Source organism: Pinus tabuliformis, chromosome 9 (assembly GCF_031772625.1).
Source record: "Pinus tabuliformis cultivar Carrire ecotype Pingquan chromosome 9, CPIR1, whole genome shotgun sequence".
Classification (NCBI taxonomy): Eukaryota; Viridiplantae; Streptophyta; class Pinopsida; order Pinales; family Pinaceae; genus Pinus; species Pinus tabuliformis.
Window position 1 is genome coordinate 261,633,708 of NC_142307.1, and position 13,217 is coordinate 261,646,924.

The 13,217-nt window shown below is 34.9% G+C and overlaps 2 pseudogenes across 2 annotated transcripts; both read right to left on the reverse strand.

The window, feature by feature from the left end:
* Positions 1–1,146: 1,146 nt before the first annotated feature.
* Positions 1,147–2,948, reverse strand: LOC149148186 (putative phospholipid hydroperoxide glutathione peroxidase; annotated as a pseudogene). The gene is made up of 5 exons (XR_016263190.1): positions 2,505–2,948; positions 2,307–2,383; positions 1,980–2,041; positions 1,491–1,598; positions 1,147–1,341 (listed from the first exon to the last, which is right to left on the reverse strand). The product of XR_016263190.1 is annotated as a putative phospholipid hydroperoxide glutathione peroxidase (transcript).
* A 2,388-nt stretch (positions 2,949–5,336) lies between these two features.
* Positions 5,337–8,241, reverse strand: LOC149148187 (putative phospholipid hydroperoxide glutathione peroxidase; annotated as a pseudogene). Its single transcript, XR_016263172.1, has 7 exons — positions 7,864–8,241; positions 7,673–7,749; positions 7,149–7,210; positions 6,812–6,851; positions 6,186–6,264; positions 5,876–6,043; positions 5,337–5,682 (listed from the first exon to the last, which is right to left on the reverse strand). The product of XR_016263172.1 is annotated as a putative phospholipid hydroperoxide glutathione peroxidase (transcript).
* Between the last annotated feature and the right edge of the window lie 4,976 nt (positions 8,242–13,217).

The following is a 13,217-nucleotide window of genomic DNA, read 5'->3' on the forward strand; positions in this document are numbered from 1 at the left end:
GATAGTAGTATACAAAAAACTTAAGAAAATAGATTGAAAAGATCATTGTGTAATCTATTTGTTATTTATTACAAGCTTCCTATTACTTTTTACCATTCATCTTCTTCATTTTTACTTTATTGTTATTCATCTTAATCATCATGTAATTTTTGAAGTGGCCCTTTTGATAGTACAAAGTATATATAATACTTAGTAAATTCAGAAATAAAATTTATTTAAAACACAAAAAAGTACACATAATCATCTAAAATCCAAAACTTTAAAAGTCAAGTATCAAATATAAAGATCCCTTGAAGTACATATCTTTTCTTAAATTATATATATATATATATATATATATATATATATATATATATATATATATATCAAGATCCCTCTAAGTACAAATCTTTTCTTAAATTTTATATTTTAAAAAGCATTTATATTTGATAAAAAATATTATTTATAATTATTATTTTTTAATTAAATAAATCTAAAATCATATAAATAAATTGAAAATTATATATTTTAAAAAATAATGAGAGAGATTTTTTAAAATGATATATAAATTTTGAAAATAGCATATTACAGGCTCCATTTGAAGATATAAAGACCAGGAGGGTCCTGCATAGTGTTAAGATTAAAATTAAGCTATTAGTTTAAAAACAAACATATCCACATCATTTTTCATTCAATGATAGTTCAAGAAGTTAAAATTGCATTGAAATATATGATTAAAAAACTAATCGAAATGCGACATAACATAGTGGATGCAATACTTGCATCAACAGACAAACTGTTTAACAATGCTGCCTTGAATGTTGTGCAACTGAACAAAATAGGTACTTTGATAAACTGACAAACAGACTAACAATGCTCCCTTGAATTTGTGCCAGGAATAGAACACTTTCATGTTGAATTGCCCCTTCTTCTATTTTCCCAACATAAAGGGTATTTTCTTAACAGAATCAAGCAATTCCTAACAAATTCTTGACGTGTTTCTACAAACACGAAATGGAAAATATTAGTAACTATGTTTGTAATGGAGAATATGAGTAACTAATCCTTTAAGGTATGCATCCCATTAAATCAAAACCCTTTCATTGTCAAGTTTCTATGCAAAAAGACTAAGCAGACAACGAGAATCTCTGTAAAGAAGGCATGGAACTAAGAAAAGGTGGTTTGTCTAGACACCTCAATGCTCAATGGAGACGTAGTTGGCGCATATCGTTCAACAACATTTCCATCTTTGTCCACCAGAAACTTAGTGAAGTTCCACTTTATGTCTTCTCCAAAAATCCCACCTTTACTGGACTTCAAGAACTTGTACACTGGCGCTGCACTGCTCCCATTAACTTCCACCTACATTACAGAGATGCCAATTTAGCACCAAGGATCTCAAGAATCAAGAATCAACCTGATGGATTAGTTACTTTTAAATTAATCCACCTCTTGTATGACAAGAAGTAGTAAATCTAAGAAGGTATAAAAAACAGAAATAAGATGAAGACCTTGTCAAATATGGGAAACTCTGCTTTAAAACGAGTGCAGGCCACTTGCATTATCACCTGGTTCCTGTCCACCAAACTGATTGCATGGGAAAGCAAGTATTTCTAATCCTGGAAAAAAAATATTGTGGGCATAACATTGATCAGTAATAGACTAATATATTGTCAAGACAGGAACCGGAGAATGGGAACAGAACTAGAAGTTGGTTTAAAGTAATGCATAATTTTAACTCAAATAAAAGAATTGACCTAAGGGAGAATGGGAACAGAACTAGAAGTTGGTTTAAAGTAATGAAAAATTTTCAACAGACTCAAATAAAGGAATTGACCTAAGGATGCTAATCCCATACCATTAAAAAGGTAAAGCATTTTGACCTTCCTTGTCTAAGACACATGCTATTATCAACAGATCAACAACAACTGGATATAATAGGACGGTAAGGAAATGTAAGAATCATTTAATGAGGTTAACCATGTATGTTTGGATAGTACCTTGATCCTTATACTTTGCATACACTTCATTCAACTCAGTGTAGTTAGACGTAGTCAACCCACTGCAAGACAAAGAACAGAGTGGCCCCAATTTGTCAAGTTTATAAATGGGATAATTTCAGTTAAAAAACAAATAGCCCTGCATAGTCCATCAATATTTTGTTTCTCACACATTATTTTAGAACTAAATCTTATAAAGAACCTGATTTGAAAAATTACAGAAACACAACTTTATAAATTTTTTAGTTTTCTTTCTAATAACCTAAATTAAACCCATTATGCAATCATTGATCCCAAACTGAAGCAAAATGTAGAATGTAGAATTACCATTGAGAGGCAACATTGACAATAAGTAAAACCTTGCCTTTGTAGAGGCTGAGATCCACGTCATTACCCCTAATGTCCTGCATACAATTTAACACAATCCATTCAGAATCTCATATGCAAATCATAAATGGGTGTAGAGAGTAATAATATCAGAGAAAACAAGTCAAAGAATTAAATTAAAATTAAACTACAAATCACCTTGACTGTTAGGTCGTGGACCGAGGAATATTGTTCTGATGAGGTCCCAGTCATGGCTGTGGATTTAGCAGATAACGCAATACGAAAAATATCAAATTTTTTTGGTTTGATCCAAAGAGAAGGGCGTGAGAATGATCTGGTATTAGCAGAAAGTGAAGGGCATATGGATCAGTGGAGGGTATAAGAGGTTTATATAGAAGTGCTCTGAATCTGGGTAACGCAGAAAATGCACGTGGAAGACTGGAGGAAAGGTCGAGGGAGCACGGGGATGCATACGAGTGAAAGGCGGTCAAGAAAATGGGGATTTTGTGTGTGAACAGGGATACAGATCTTAAACCACGAGTGGGTCCATGTTTGAGCCTCCCAAAAGAAGCAGTGGGCATAAAACAAAGGCTGGAAAGCAAATTTGTGATCATAAAGTTCAGATATCTCTACTTGTGGTGTAGTTGTAGTTTTGTGGGAATTTATTACTATCTCTGCAAGTGGAAAATGATGTTTCGTGTCAGAAAACGTGTGTCTGCAATGGAAACAATGAAATGGTAGAAATTATTTGTATTTTTAAGCAATATTTACCTACTAGTTTTATGGTACATTTAGTGGAAGATATTCAATTCATTAATGTAGTGAATTATATATGGATGTTCTTCCTAGTGAGGTACATGAAAACACTTTAGGGGTTTGTAAGGAAATGAGCACATCATATGTCTAAACATACAATGTTATTAAATATTTCTTCTTCTTTTTTTAATGTCTGAGTTCCTCAGGCACTTGCATATCATTATCTAATAATTTAAATTACAAGTCATTGTCTCACTAGATTGAATAATGATCTATTGTTTTCTACTTTATTGGTAAGCAAGGTCATCATCAACAACAATATTTTTCAATTTCCAATTCAACTTTAGCATTGCAGGATAATGTTTTTGTTGTTATGAGGAATGATAGGGATTAGCATATGTATTTAGCATGTCATGTTATTATTTGTATTATAAAGATTATTGTAGTTTGGAAAGTGATGAATCCTTTTGGTTTCATATCACATATTCTTATGGATTAATTGAGATATTTATCCAGCTATCTCTATTAGTGTGCTTAGTTGCTAGTTCTTATGATTTAATTGAGCACTTATCTCTTAATTTGTTGTAGTATTTCTCTTCATGCAATGCTATATAAACATGTTATTTGTTTAATAAAATTCAGACATAGGTTTTACTTGTACTTCAATGCAGAATTTTACTAGAGAATGGTTTTGGTATCAATCCACACTAATTGGATAACTTTTATAGGTCATTTTAATTCTAAAGTTGTTTGTTGCATTGCTCTTAATATAGTGCATTGATTTTGACATGTGTACAATAAATTCATTATTCTACTTTGTACAATTATTTTAGAGTTATTATAGTACATACATTTAATTTATTCTATTTTGTGTATTGATTTTAGTGTTTATACAATGGATAATTACTACATGATAAATATTTCCCACTTTTTTGAAATGATAGATTAAATATAATTGAATGAAATGTTACTCATATTAAAGGAATTTAGTAGTGAGGAAGTGAATAATTAATCAGCTACATGATTTGAGATCATGATCATGGAAAATAATTAAAGGCAAAGGTTCACATGACAATGCAAATCATGAGATGATAGAATGAGAATCACAAAGCAAAAGGTCACATGACTCCGACATCTACATCTGTAGATGTCCATATGGCAAGAAACCAAACCAAAAGGTCATATAAGTCTCATTTGTCCAACTTCTATTGGGAGTGGTACCTGAATTTACAATAAAATGTCACTTGAACTCAAAATTCTAAGATTATGTTGTCAATATCCCATGGTTGGGGTACTCTCCTATAATCCCAAGTGCACCTTTGGGCACGAGAGTTCTTATTTGCCAATATTTCCTTAATTTGTATAAATATTCCTTATGCAAGTCCCCTTCTGTTGGTCTCACAAATGTGATTCTTTTTTAAGCTTCATAAAATCAAAAGGATTGATGTTAGAGAAAGTAACCACTGAAAATCAAAAGGATTGATGTGAGAGAAAGCAACCATTGAAATCAAAATGATTGATGTTAGAGAAAGCAACCATTGATATTAGAAAGAAGGAGAAATAGAGTATGCCCTTCACTATAACATCTAAGATTAAAGGTTTGAATGGTGTGTGATTTCAACCTCCTTTATCATATTACCTATATGAAATATGTGAAAGATAGTAGGCACAACTATACAAAATACTTAAGGAAATAGATTGAGAAGATCATTGTGTAATCTATTTGTTATTTATTACAAGCTTCATATTACTTTTTACCATTCATCTTCTTCATTTTTACTTTATTGTTATTCATCTTAATCATCATGTAATTGTTGAAGTGGCCCTTTTGATAGTACAAAGCATATATAATACTTAATAAATTCAAAAATAAAATTTATTTAAAACACAAAAAAGTACACATAATCATCTAAAATCCAAAACTTTAAAAGTCAAGTATCAAATATAAAGATCCCTTGAAGTACATATCTTGTCTTAAATTTTATATTTAAAAAAATAAATAAATATAAAGATCCCTCGAAGTACAAATCTTTTCTTAAATTTTATATTTTAAAAAGCATTTATATTTGTTAAAAAATATTATTTTTAATTATTAATTTTTAATTAAATAAATCTAAAATCATATAAATAAATTAAAAATTATATATTTTCAAAAATAATGAAAGATATTTTTTAAAATGATATATAAATTTTGAAAATAACATATTACAGGCTCCATTTGAAGATATAAAGACTAGGAGGGTCTTGGGTAGTGTTAAGATTAAAATTAAGCTATTAGTGCAAAACAAACATACCCACATCATTTTTTATTCAATGATAGTTCAAGAAGTTAAAATTGCATTGAAATATATGATTAAAAAACTAATCGAAATGCCACATAACATAGTGGATGCAATACTTGCATCAACAGACAAACTGTTTAACAATGCTGCCTTGAATATTGTGCAACTGAACAAAATAAGTACTTTGATAAACTGACAAACTGCCTAACAATGCTCCCTTGAATCTGTGCCAGGGATAGAACACTATCATGTTGAATTGCCACTTCTTCTATTTTCCCAACAGAAAGGGTATTTTCTTAACAGAATCAAGCAATTCCTAACAACTTCTTCACGTCTTTCTGCAAACACGAAATGGAAAATATTAGTAACTATGTTTGTAATGGAGAATATTAGTAACTAATCCTTTAAGGTATGCATCCCATTAAATCAAAACCCTTTCAATGTCAAGTTTGTATGCAAAAAGACTAAGCAGACAGCTAGAATCTCTGCAAAGAAGGCATGGAACTAAGAAAAGGTGATTTGTCCAGACACCTCAATGCTCAATGGAGACGTAGTTGGCGCATATCGTTCAACAACATTTCCATCTTTGTCCACCAGAAACTTAGTGAAGTTCCACTTTATGTCTTCTCCAAAAATCCCACCTTTACTGGACTTCAAGAACTTGTACACAGGAGCTGCACTGCTCCCATTAACTTCCACCTACATTACAGAGATTCCAATTTAGCACCGAGGATCTCAAGAATCAACCTGATGGATTAGTTAATTTTAAATTAATCCACCTCTTGTATGACAAGAAGTAGTAAACCTGAGAAGGTATAAAAAACAGAAATAAGATGGAGACCTTGTCAAATATGGGAAACTCTGTTTTAAAATGAGTGCAAGCCACTTCTGCAATCTGTGCATTGTCACCTGGTTCCTCTAGGAATTTATAGGGTAAGTTCCTCAAAAAGAACACCAAAAGGACACCGCTCACAACCAGATCACAGATCAATACACCAGTATTTTTGACGTGGTTAAAACCCTCAAAGAGGGAAATAGTCCACGGCCTGCGCCAACGTGGCTACTACAGGCAATTTATTAATGAAAGAATGAAAATTTACATAAGCTTCTCTCATGCAAGGATTACCCGAACAATGACCCTCCATGCGCTTTAAATAGAACTCATGGACCAATCGGGTGTCAAGCCACGGATCAAGTGTCGGTAATACCGAGGAGAGAGTGAACCGTCGGATCACTACATATCGTGACCATCGGATTGTAAGTTACAAAATGTACAATGATAAAGAAACACACTTTACCTAACTCTATACCTAACTCTATACTAGACCAAGTTGAACTTAACTATTTCCTATGTGTCGGAATATCCTAACATCCCCCCTTAAGAACAACTTGGGATAGGATTGAAGGATTTACAAATATGACACAATAGGAGAAGGAAGGAGGCACTAGAGCCTATCCCGAGGATATTCCTTCTATTCATTGCATGGAAAAGCCAGTATTTCTAATCCTGGAAAAAAGTTATTGTGGGTATAACACTGATCAGTAATAGACTAATATATTATCAAGACAAGAACGGGAGAATGGAAACAGAAAAGTAATGCAAAACTTTCAACAAACTCAAATAAAATAATTGACCTAAGGATGCTAATCCCATACCATTAAAAAACTAAGGCATTTTGACCTTCCTTGTCTAACATACATGCTATTATCAACAGATCAACAACAACAACAACGGGATATAATAGGACAGTAAGGAAATTTAAGAATCAATTAATGAGGTTAACCATGTATGTTTGGACAGTACCTTGATCCTTATACTTTGCATACACTTCATTCAACTCAGTATAGTTAGAGGTAGTCAACCCACTGCAAGACAAAGAACAGAGTGGCCCCAATTTGTCAAGTGTATAAATGGGATAATTTTAGTTAAATACTGGAATAATACTGTGTAATATAGGTGAACTGTCCAACATTTGGGATGGTGAGTCCATCCATCATCAAGACCATAGAGAGTCTCCGAGGCATGGGTGCTTCCTAGGCTCTCTACGGTCCCTGATGATGGATGAAATCACCATCTTAAATGTTACACAGATCACACATATTACACAGCGTTATTCCCGAAATCTCTACAATATAAATATAATTAACTCTGAAAGTCTCCAATCACTCATTCTCACATATTATTTTAGAACTAAATTTTATAAAATACCTGATTTGAAAAATTACAGAAACACAATTGTAAAAATTCTTTCCTTTTTCTTTCTAATAACATAAATTAAATCCATTATGAAATCATTGATCCCAAGCTGAAGCAAAATGTAGAATTACCATTGAGAGGCAACATTGACAATGAGTAAAACCTTGCCTCTGTAGAGGCTGAGATCCACGTCATTACCCCTAATGTCCTGCATACAATTTAACACAGTCCATTCAGAATCTCATATGCAAATGGGTGTAGAGAATAATAATATCAGAGAAAACAAGTCAAAGAATTAAATTAAAATTAAACTACAAATCACCTTGACTGTTAGGTCGTGGACCGAGGAATATTGTTTTGATGAGGTCCCAGTCATGGCTGTGGAATTAGCAGATATCGCAACACGAAAAATATCAATTTTTTTTGGTTTGATCCAAAGAGAAGGGCGTGAGAATGATCTGGTATTAGCAGAAAGTGAAGGGCATATGGATCAGTGGAGGGTATAAGACGTTTATATAGGAGTGCTCTGAATCTGGGAAACGCAGAAAATGCACGTGGAAGACTGGAGGCAAGGTCGAAGCAAGCACGGGGATGCATATGAGTGAAAGGCGGTCAAGAAAATGGGGATTTTGTGTGTGAACAGGGATACAGATCTTAAACCACGAGTGGGTCCATGTTTGAGCTCCCAAAAGAGGCAGTGGGCATAAAACAAAGGCAGGAAAGCAAATTTGTGATCATAAAGTTTAGATATCTCTAGTTGTGGTGTAGTTGTAGTTTTGTGGGAACTGATTACTATCCCTGCAATTCGAAAATGATGTTTCGGGTCAGAAAACGTGTGTCTGCAAGAAAAGAGTTTCTAGAAAAGTTCCATGACATCCCAATATGTGTGAATGTATTAATATTGTAGGTGCACATGTTTTGGAATATTGAAATGGTTAATCTGTTCATGATGTTCTAGAGCAGTTGGCAGTGTCAGATGAGAAAGAATTAGAAATTTTAACAAATCAGTGGTATTTTTCTAGAGTTTGGGTATTTAGAATCGATTTGCAAAGAGTCTTATTCGTGTTCTAGATACTTGAAATCACTAATGTGTTTATGTTGAAATGAAAAACTTGTTCTAGATGCTTGAAATAACTAATGTGTTTATGTTGAAATGAAAAAGAGTTAAAACTTTAACAGATCAGTACAAATGTGTTTTTATTTATGAATTTATGATATATGTAACTTGTGAATAGGTTATTAGTAGTTATAGGTTTATTAATAAAACTACAAAATATTATATTTTTTGTGTAAGTTTTATTTAAATATTAGCACTACCATATAGATTAAATAGTTTTCTCATATTGGGTGAGAAACATTGTAAATGTTTCATTTTTTTATTTTTGGAGTGGGCGCTGAGACAGGCCCACCACCATCACTTGACTTAATTGAGGGGGAAGGCATGGCCATCTCACCCTCAACCTAGCTCACACATTGTGCAATGATGTTATACATCAATCAAACACATTCATTACATCTTGTGGGTAATCAACGAAAGGATCTAGAGATGGTCCTGATGTTTAATATGTGGCTCGACAAGGAAAGAGAGATTGTTACAATGGAGGCTCTAAGGCAACTTGTCATTTATCAAGTTTGTTTCTTATTTTGTTTCATTGTTCCCACCTTTTACCAAGAGGCAAAACTAGGCCCCCCTGACCCGACCTCCCCCACAGAGCTTATCACCGAGCATTGATGCCCTCACAAGATTTTAATGGAGGTTGTTAGGGGCTCTAGAGAAGTGATGCCAAGACGAACCTTAGAAATTCGAAAACATTGGCAAGTGGTGGAGGGAATTCGTCATTATAGAGGAGTTTTCAGGTTTTAGTAGTTGATGCAAGGATCCTTCCCTGATTCTTTTCCAAGACCTCAGCTCTTCTAGCAACAAATAGACAGATATACAATTTCTTCCATTGGGTATGCAGTTAGTTCATTACATTGCGTGGTGGTGATTTTATCAATTTTTTTTATCATTTCTTCTCTTCGTTTGACCACTCTTTGGTGGGGTGGCATTTTCTTTGGAATGCTGACAATGTTCAACCCTTCTCTTGATCAACAATGCCCCATAATTTCATCTTTTTTTAGTCTACATCGCTTGACACTCGAACTGTTGACTTGTTCTATGCCCTCACCTCGCTCTGTTAGCCCTTCCCTAGCCTCAACAGTGATATTGAGCTCATCTCCTTTGTGTGGCACTCTATCTCTCTTTATATGCATTGCATTCTTGCTCTCTATTCAATTAACTCTTGGTTTGCCACCCAACTTTGTGCCTACTCCATGTCTAGTCATTCCCTCGCTAGCCTCCTCACTGTTTTAGCATTTTGTTCACTAGGGTAGAAGTATGTTACTCTTTCTCTACACTACTTACTTGGTGTTTCATTGGCTTCTGCACCCATGCCTCATCAACATGCCAAGATTCGACGAGGCTCTTCCAAGTTGGTTGAGAGTAGTTCCAGGCGCCACCTACACCCCCACTTTGCTGCTTAGAGATTCCACATCCAAGCCCCTAAACATATCTAGCAGGAAATTCACCATGTAGTAGTAGAAGTTATGTCCAATTGAGATGAATTCCCCGATGTTGAAGTCTTGGCCTCAATTGTTGAGTGGGAAATGGACCCACGCCACTCTCATAGATGGTAGAATCAATAGCTCATTGTGATTAAGCTTCACTCGCATGTCAAGGATTTCTTAGGAAAAGTTTTTTTTGGAGCGAAATGAAGCCAATAGAGAATCTCCCTACAACTCAATGACGTAGAGGCTTAGCATAAGGACATGTCCCTTGAGCACCGAGATTAAGCTCTTTAGTTGGCTTGAACTTAATCCATACCATCTCGTGGCAAGGGACCAAAATTGGCAGGCACACCGATGACTCCCATCAATGTTTCCACCTCCACTTGAGCTCCTCCATGGGTTGCAGTTTTGTTAGCAAACCCTCCCTCTAGGGTGGCATTATGGTTTTTGATTCTACTATCTCTATGCAACTATATGTTGGTTTTGCTCAGTCTAATAAAATATATTACTTAACGAAAACTAACGTTAGAAACAAGTTTAGCAAATGGCTTAGCCATTACTGGATATATGACATTTTTTGGACCACAATACTACTCTTCCATTGTTCGGTTTCCCTAGTAGTAGGCCATGGGGAAGAAGTAGCAACTATGGATGCACACAATATATCTTTCTAATTATCAATAGAACACACACACACACACACACACACACTGTCACACGGAAACAGTCAAAAGTGCGGACACAACCGACCTTCCTAGAAGTCTAAGACATTCTAATGACAAACAAGACAAACTAGAACTATCCTTCTCTAAACATGCATTGTGATATGAGAAATAAAGTGTTTCGTTCTTACCTTTGTCCAAACGCTGTTGTAGAAGTCCAAGCTTTGTTGACCTGGATGAGTTCCTCCTTTTCTCCAAAACTTGCAATCACCAACAGTCAAACAATTAAATAGCACCTGATTATAACATAAAACAAAGCATATTCAACATATAGACCAAGGAGTACATGAAATAACCCATAAACAACAAGTTATTGAGAAGAATGGACCAATTTGCATTAAAGGTAATCAAAAGGAACCATTACAACCTGAGCCTTGGTGTTGTGCAAGCTCCTTCCAGGGTCCACAAGAGTCTTCCTCTACTTTGACAAAGCTCACCCACTTCCAAATAGAACAAGCAAAGATGGCAATCTCTCCTCACAAGCTTCTAAATGGGAGTCCTAATTCCTGCAGCATTTACCCTTAGAAATGTATAGATTTCAACCCCCTCCTCCTTCTGGCCCAATGCCTGTATTTATAGTGCTCAAGAGGAGGTTAATCAGGTCCACCATCAATGGGATAATCCCCTCTTTGGGTGGGATAGCTCCCTTATTGATGGGATAAGTTCCTCTTTGATAGGAATGCATGAACCATCTGGAGGCGCCCAATACACGTCGAACAACCTTCTAGAATGCTCTAGAAATGACCACAAGTAACTTTTTAAAGATGAAACTTGCGCATTCTAACCTTTACAGGGGGACGCACCTGTCCCTTTACATACAGAGCGTCTTTGGACACAACTTTTGTGAACATTGGGAGCGTCCCCGCAGGTAAGGTTGAGAGAACCTGCGTCCCCAGAGATAAATACATTTATACAAGACTTTCTCTCTTTTTTGGAGTTTGACATGGAGAGCAGAGGCATAATACTTGCCTAAGAGGGTAGCATGACTGTTGATTGAGCCATACTAACTGTAAATAGTCATGGTGACATTTTTTAGTGTAACAGATTGCCCCCTAAAGTGCGAAGCCTGGAATAGATTAGGGTTTTGTATTATCTAGGAAGGGTGAAGCGCTTTATCATTTCAAGGATTATCTCGTGGAGAGCCTGGTCAGAACCTGCAATTTTCAACACAAAATACATGTATAATATTATATCATCACTGAGGTAGGCATTCCCATACTCAAATCAAAACTTTAACTAACCTAAAAATACAACTTAACATCTATGAGATCTAGTCAATCTCTCGACTCAAGTAGAGGAGGATTTGTTTCATTGTTTAACGAGCTTGACACAGGAAAAGAACTATGCTCGGATTCGGTTTCATGTTTATGCAAGCTTGAAACGAAAAACTATGCTTGTTAAAAGTTCACATGCCCCCAGCATAATGACGCAAAACGAGGTACATGCCCCCCAAGCTTCATTGCATTCAATGAGGTGGATGGAATGAAGCTTTACTTTCAAGATTTTGGAAAGACTTGTGGGAGATGTTTCATTTTTTAGTGAGGTTGACACAAGAAAAGAACTATCCTCAAAACCCTTGTTTCATTTTTTAAACGAGCTTGACACAAGATAAGGAACTATGCTCGTAACTACTCTCTACAATCTACCTAACAAAGAACTATACTCTAAAAACCTTGATTCATTTTTTAACGAGCTTGACACAAGACAAGGAACTGTGCTCTAAAATCCTTGATTCATTTTTTAATGAGCTTGACACAAGACAAGGAACTATGCTCATGACTACGCTCTACAATCTACCTACTTAACCTACCCTTGTTTCATTTTTGAACGAGCTTGACACAAGACAAGGAACTGTGCTCTTAAATCCTTGTTTCATTTTTTAATGAGCTTGACACAAGACAAGGAACTATGCTCATAAGATCCTTGTTTCATTTTTTAATGAGCTTGACACAAGACAAGGAACTATGCTCATGACTACTCTCTACAATCTACCTATATAACCTAAAACTACCTGATTCATTTTTTAATGAGGTTGACTCAGTAAAAAGAACTATCCTCTGACCAACTGATTCATTTTTTAACGAGGTTGACACAGTAAAAGGAACTTTCCTCGTACACACTGATTCATTTTTTAACGAGGTTGACTCAGTAAAAGGAACTTTCCTCACAACTCCTTGTTTCATTTTTTAATGAGCTTGACACAAGACAAGGAACTATGCTCATGACTTCCAGTTTCATTTTTTAATGAGGTTGAGACTAGAAGAAACTATCCTCACACTCACTGATTCATTTTTTAACGAGGTTGACACAGTAAAAGGAACTTTCCTTGGACACACTGATTCGTTTTTTAACGAGGTCGACACAGTAAAAGGAACTTTCCTCGTACCATCCAGTTTCATTTTTTAAC